The sequence below is a fragment of the Pavona decussata genome, unplaced genomic scaffold (assembly GCF_977016875.1).
Source record: "Pavona decussata unplaced genomic scaffold, jaPavDecu1.1 SCAFFOLD_289, whole genome shotgun sequence".
In the NCBI taxonomy this organism is placed as follows: domain Eukaryota; kingdom Metazoa; phylum Cnidaria; class Anthozoa; order Scleractinia; family Agariciidae; genus Pavona; species Pavona decussata.
Genome location: NW_028145689.1, coordinates 45,001 through 52,500, shown reverse-complemented (window position 1 = coordinate 52,500; position 7,500 = coordinate 45,001). Strand labels below are relative to the sequence as shown.

Sequence of the window (7,500 nt, the reverse complement as noted above, 5' to 3'; positions counted from 1 at the left end):
TGAACAAATAACAAAAAATGCTACATTTAGTTTGCATTGGAAACATCGACACTTGATTTTGAACACAAGAGGAGCACAATAATAGAGACCTTTAGATTCTAGTACAAGTACGAGTACGACTACGAGATTTGACTTCAAGATTGTAGCGAAGTACTAAGAACAGATATATCACAGAAAGTTTCATTTCACTCTTTACGAAAGACGAACTTGACGCAGTTGGTTTAAATGATGATAGTTAAGCCCTTTCGTGTTTCCAAAAAGACGAGATCACCTACGTTTCGAGAACTCGTTTTCGCCACTACGAGATTCTTACAAAAACTCGTAGTAAAATGACGACAGCTATCACGTTTTCCCGCCAAAATGACACTGGTTCACGCGCGCGCGCTCTTTGTTTATTGGAGAAACTCGTAGTCGTCCTCGTACTCGTACTAGAATCTAAAGTTCTCTAATAATAGACTGCTGGGTCAAAGGGGGGAGGAAGATGCATTACAAATATAGGGACCATGGAATAAACTAATATTGGAAAGAGTGATATACTTACTGACAATAATAATAATGATGATGATGATGATGATGATGATGATGATGATGATGATGATCATCATAATTACCTATCACTGGATGAGGCTGAGTATGACCCGAAGAATTATAAAGATTGAGGAGTTTTCCAGTACAAATCCTTCTAATCTTACTTTTGAGATATATGGATAAAAATTTACGGGTAATTAACCTACTTTAAATATGCTCTCTCAGTTCCTAAGACCTTGTAACAAAACTTTCCAAAGGAGAACTGTTTTTGATCGGAAAGTTGATCATGTGACCAGCTACTGCAAAAGGCCTATTAGTGACAATTTATACTTTCTTATAGCTGCCTTAGCACATTCCTTCACTTCAAATCGACTGTCCGCCCAGCCCTAGCTTCGCGAGGTTTTGAGAGTCACGTATTTGTAGTATATTTTAAACTTTAAAAAGATTAGGTTTTAAGATTCTTGGAAAAAGGAAAACTGTAATACATTTTGTTGAAACACCAATTTGTTTATGAGAGAACTTCTAAAGACTTTATTTCTGAACAAAAAAAGCAATGAGATAGTATCCCCTTTCCTACAGTGTGCGCGGCCGGTGAGACCAGTTCCTAGACACTGCCTTCCTTTGAGACCATCATAGGTAATCCAATGTGGATCATCAGAGGCGCGCAGCCTGTCATGGGAGAATTTTGGGGGGCTTTGGTAGAATCTAGTATGGCGGCCAAGCTCTTTCTGGAAAATCCTCCTTCTGATCAAATAAGCCAGTTTTTCGGAGAAAAAAGCGAGGAGTACATGTCTTGTACAGAAAACGGCACGGAGTTGAGGGATATTTCATGCTTTTTTGCTGAGTTCGAAGCAGCAGTAGGAGTCATCGAAGAGAAATACAACGTTTAGTGGTCGAAATCCAGACTTGCAAAAGTTGATTCCCATCCAAGGAATGGTCAAAAAGGACAATGAAAAAGCTTCACGAAAAGGTAATTAGAAGACTGCGCTCAAAACCAACTTTAGCGACACCATGGAGAGGAGATTTCACTATGGCCATTTCCTGAGAAGTTTTTGATTTGATTTACCATAAAATTGTTAAGTCCAACATTATTAAACAACTTTGGCCATCAGTCAAGAGAGAAAACCGGCCTGTACTGACATTGGAATCACGGACAGGAAAAAGGCAGTATTTTGTTTTTAACAAAATGAATCAAGGTGGTATTCTTATTAGCCGTAATCACCTCTTAAAGAAGTGTTTGGGAAACTGTGCTGGCGGTGTTCATGCAGTTGAGAGATGTGAAGTGGTTGTTTGCAGGGAAAAACCTATGAGATTTAAATATCATCACAGCACAGAAGTTTTGTCTTTCATTATGGTAATTGGAATTCGGCGTTCCACAACACTTATTAATGGGTACAATACAAGCAATTATGACTTGCTACCAAAATCAGCATGGAGCATTTGCTTTATAGCCTGTGAACAGGCTCCCAAGTGGGGTATAGGGTGAAAAGAAAAATCGGCGAGCCGGGCGGGGGGAGCACGGTATGGGGCGAGGAAGAGCTCGATTTTCATCTTCGCTATAGACCCCACTTGGGAGCCTGTTCACAGGTTATTGCTTTAGAATCCAGGTATTATTTCTTAGTGCTGAGGAACATCCCTGCAGTTACAATATCCATAATGAAATGGTGAAGTAACTGAAGAACTGAAAGTGGCACTATCTTAAACCATACAACTTCTTTTTGTGTTTTGCACAGTTCAATAACCTGATCGTCACCCTTTTTTCAGGGAACTGTATTAAAAAAAACATAACATATCAATGCCTGGGGATGGTCTTGTTACTTATCTCATGACAGAGGCAGCTATTCTTTGACCTCCATCTCTTTCCCCTTCCCATTGGGTTTCATTGCAGATTTTGCATTTTCAAAGTTAGGTTTTCTCAGAGTAGGTCATGTTTAGTTTACAGGGTGCCATAACACCCTGGGGCCAACTCACCAATAAAAGCTGAAAGATTCGAGGTTGTGGTAACAGAATTCAGCCCAATGAGATTTAAATATCTTAAGAACTGAAAAATCTGTCTGTGAGTTTTCATTACAGCTACTGGAATTGACTGAAATTGTACTGTTTCATTCAATGGGTGATCAGATTGCAACAATACGCTGTCTCAGTACACTCAGTCTTGATTATTACAGTTTTTTCATGGTCATACTGTTGAGCTTTTGATGTGCAGGAGTATATGTAGGAAGAAGTTGTCTGTCATTGTGGTTCCAGTTGCTATTACAATTTAATTAACTGTGAATGTTCCACTGCAGGAGACTAACATTATTGTCTAATATAAATACATTGTATGAACAGACTTTATGTTCCAACATCCATAACATATGTTCCCCTGTTAAGAAAAGTTTATTTACAGTGGACGACTCTACACTTAGACAACAGATGATCCATAACCAGGATTAACAGAAAAAAAAAGTGAATGTTCTCTGGTGAAAACATTTGTACAAAAAAACTAAGCTTTGAACAACTTGTAACTTTTCTGCCCCATTGTCCAATGGGCCCAAATTGTTAAATTCTGGTTTAAAAAACTTCAAAAATGTAAGTTTAGAGAAAAATTTAGTCATGTTGCCCACTCCAATATTAAAGGGGTAGGATACATGAGCAGTCATGACACCTGCATGTTGTAGTTTAAATCTGTCATGACTAGATTTTTGTATTTCCAATTTTATGCTGGGAGGTTTCAATTTCAGAGATGCAATTATGACCAGGCTGATTACCGAAGTTTGTGCCGTGTTGCGTAAAACTATGGGCACTCCCTTCTAATATTACAGCAAGCTGGCAAAATGCCCTGCTTCCATTGTTTTTAAAACCACACCCATTTTAAATTCTTGTGCAAAAAATACAAAATGTATGTTTAGAGAAAAAAGTCTTGTTGCCAACTACAACATTAAGGGGGTAGGATACGTGAGCAGTCATGACACCTGCATGTTGTAGTTTAAATCTGTCATGATCAGATTTTTGTATTTCCAATTTTATGCTGGGAGGTTTCAATTTCAGAAATGCAATTATGACCAGGCTGATTATTGAAGTTTGTGCCGTGTTGCGTAAAACTATGGGCACTCCCTTCCAACATCACAGCAAGCTGGCAAAATGAACCACTTCCATACCCATTTTTAACTCGTAAATGCGAGCATGCACAATGAACGAGTGATAGCAATGGTGGGTTTTTCACTTGGTTGGTTGGCTGATTCGGCTGTTGACTTTCAAGCATGCGCAGTGAAAGTGCGGTGTCTTGAATTCAATCAGTGAAGTGTCGGCATGAACTTTGAATAAAAAAAGAAGTGAAAATTTGTTTCACAGCGCATCAAAATAATCTTATTCAATCTGTAGATAAAAATTTGACAATTATTTTAGTGCAAGAATGGAGATTTTTCATTTAATATGAGCAAAGTTATAAGTTTTCCCGTTTTTCCACAAAGTGCGGTGTCTTAAATTGAATGAGTGAAGTGTCTGCATGAACTTTGAATAAAAAACACCCGAAAATTTGTTCCAAGGTGCATTAGAATAACCTTATACAATATGTAGGGAATAAGTTTAGAATCATTTTTATAGTACACATATGGTTATTTCTCGTTACATGATCAGGCAAAGATATGACTTCTTTTAGCTTTCAAGGTAGTGTATGTAGCCATCTTAATTTCAATTAAAATACTGATGCGTCATCTGCATTCACGAGTTGGCTCACAGGAGACTTTGATTTAAAGATAAATTATTTCAAATGTTGTTAACACTTCGATAATCTGATCAATTTACATGATTTTGAGGACACCACAGTGGTTTTCTATGGATATTTTAAAACCAAAACCAGTCTTTGACATGTTTATTAAACCTGCTGTTACAATTACACTGTGATGGTATGTCTAGAGTTAAACAACTGGAAATGTTTAATAGTTGGTGTTGTGGAATACCAAATTGGCATAAGCTTCAGCAGAACAAAATTACACCGATTGCTAATCATGTAGCAACTTCATTTTGAAACGCGAACTAGAAGCAACTGTAATACATGTAGCTTGTTTAGCAGACAGAGATACACAGAAGGTTTTGTTTTCTGGATTTGTCCTACCACCAAGCAGCAATTCTTAGTGATTTTTGTCAAGCAGCTGCAATACCGATTTGATAAATTTTGGAAGCTGCAAATGCAAATTTTCTGTAAAATCATATACCGGCCGCCTTGAATGAACTTCTACATGGTTCATAAAGAGAGAGCTGACGCTTCGGTGAAAGCTTCCAATTGTAACCTTAAGTATCATTATTGGCTAATGCTTGTTTTCTGAAGGCTGCACTGGTCGCTTAGGAGAAAAGGGCCAGTTGGTTATTCAAAAAAGTGGTGCCATCGCTTAGGGTAGATGTCACTTAAAGGACCTTTTTAACACAGGGCTTATAATATGTCACAGATTTCACAATGATGGTCACTTTTAGGAGTGATCACAAACAGTGCTTTGTGTAGTTCTGTATTGGCAAAGTCATGTTGCTCACATACATAATAATTTTTAGGTCAACTTACTCTAAGAGCTCTGAACTCCACAGTCTTGATATGGAATCACATCCTCAACATGAATACTGTTATTTGGATCCTTGGAACAAACTTTCTTTTTGGCAAGCAGTTGAGGCTCTAAAAAGAGATAGAGAATCACACCGGAAATTAACTTACTCTATAAATCCCCCTACTGGGTGGGGAATTGCAGAAAAACAACTCATGCTTATATGCATCTCATGAATAAACAAGAAAATAACACTAGAGCATATCTTGTTATGTTCTTTTTACATGTAAGCACAGAATCAATTTTCCACAATCCCACACCTTCTTCTCTTAGGGACTTGACCAATTACAAAAGAAGAAAAAAAGAAACCTTACTAGAGACCCAATAAATTTTTAATAACGATTAGGCTTACAAGCTAGGTGACATAACTTATTCAACACATTCCACCATTAGCCATTAGCAATGTAAGTAAGCAAACCACTGCCATAACTTACACTCTTTATTCTTCAAACCTTATTAACATTATAATAACTTCCACTTGGCATCACTTGGCATGCATTTAAAAACCATCCCACAGGAATTCTTCATATATTGACAACTTACAGTGTAGGTCCAGTAGTTAGAAGTAACATTGTCTAATTCCAGACATGTAAAATCAGCTAGATCAAGAGGATTGTCACCTCCAAACAACTTATTAAATATTTTTTTATTATATTATGTAACTACTGCTGGGAGACTGGGGGTAAAATAAAACTGTGCTCTGCATGCATGTCTAATTCGGAGACACAGGACCCCATACCAAAGAAAAACATTTTAGATGTGCTGATGTGCTCATTTCCCTACCATGTGATGTCACAAAAACCAGAGACATAATTGAACCTTTTAAGTGGTGGATATATGATATTAAAACTGGCATGCACATTTTTAAAAGTGCACTTGAATTCTAATTTAAGCATGCCTTTATAATCCATACCTATTGAGCACGCACCTTTTCCAGGGATGGAACAGCTTAGAAGAGCAGGATAAGTGGAACTTGCAGAATAATAATTTATCTCAGACTGAGAACCTTCACTTTCATACCCACACTGGCACTATCAGAAACAAGATCCTATCAAAAACCAATTAAAACAAACATTGTCAACATACATGGCACTGTAAAGATGGTGGGTTTGATGGTTGGGCTTGATAGAGTTTCTGCCTCTCTCATTCAGTATTTCTCTTGAACATTTCGCCTTCAGTCAGCTTCAAAAGGCTAGGCACAACATTTTAAAGAGATCTACATGTATACAGTATTTGATACATATTACAATGCATCAACAATCTCGGGGACAATCTGGCTTTTTAATACCAATTCACTAAAAGCACTTAAATCTGAAAATGTTACAAAATGACAGTACACACTGCCCTTACCAGATCATTAAAAAAGCCATGCATTTTCCTTTCCTTGAATTTGACTCCTAAACTTTGTTTCTGAAGAAAGATATGGTAATTAATATCAGTGTAATTCCTTTTTGTTTCATGTCATTTGATGTTTGTTTGTTTGTTTGTTTGTTTGTTTGATGTCGTTTGTTTCATTTAATGTCGCACCTGAGGATTGCTGAGAACAACACAGTCAAGGTCTTTTTCCATATCAAATCAACCGTGATCATTTGGATTGTTTTCTTTTATTTAATCCCTTCAAAGTTAGAGGTTTTTTTTGAGGTTCTACCACAGTACGTACCATCAAATGCTGCTCTTTGCAACTGGATTCCAGGGATTTTAACCTGAAATATGCATACTGGCAGCTGCATGCGATGCATTTGGCGTAGTTACTAAAACAAGGAATGACCTAAAATGATCTAAAATAAGTCCAAAATATCTTAAAATGATCTGAATGAAATGAAACCAAGATAAAATGAATAAAATTACAGGATTACAGAACTGAGTGCTTACCATTAACTAAAGGCTGAAGGAAGCTGCTGTGAACTGCCGGAAAGACCGAAGAAGACTTGAAAAGTGCCGATGGTTGCACGTAAGCAGATTTGATGACAAAGTCGTGTAAACAAACCGCACTAGAGTGAATCTTTATTTTTTTTGATTGGTCTGAAAGACCCAAAAATATCGGCACTGACCAATTTTTTCGGGTTCGTTTTCCGGTCGCACATTAAAAGCCACACAACAAGGCTAAATTCTTGTGTAAACACTGATAAAACGCTTTTGTAAACAATGTAAAGGCATATCTGTGCAGCAATTTCCTTAATGCACTAGTCAATTAAAACCCCCACCCCCCCCCCCCCGACCCGGGACAGATAGGGGGATAATAGGGGCATATAAGCACTTTTGATCAGAGATCTGTCCCCTGGGGGTGGTAGATAAGATGTGTTTTGCTTCTTTACAATGTCCCCACCTCGGGGTCAGTCAGGGAGATTTGACTGTGGTTGACTCAGGTACTGAAGTTCTTCGCGAAGTTAATCAACTG

At 37.6% G+C, this 7,500-nt stretch overlaps 1 long non-coding RNA gene across 1 annotated transcript in view; it reads right to left on the bottom strand.

The window, feature by feature from the left end:
• Nucleotides 1-7,500, bottom strand: part of LOC146455004 (uncharacterized) — a 14,123-nt gene that overhangs the window by 1,055 nt on the left and 5,568 nt on the right. Inside the window, exons 2-4 of the long non-coding RNA XR_014859123.1 lie at nt 6,453-6,512; nt 6,031-6,150; nt 1-5,173 (exon numbers count right to left, since the gene is read on the bottom strand). The exon at nt 1-5,173 is cut by the window's left edge and continues 1,055 nt beyond it. This is a non-coding gene — a long non-coding RNA (uncharacterized LOC146455004). The remainder of the gene's footprint in view (nt 5,174-6,030; nt 6,151-6,452; nt 6,513-7,500) is intronic.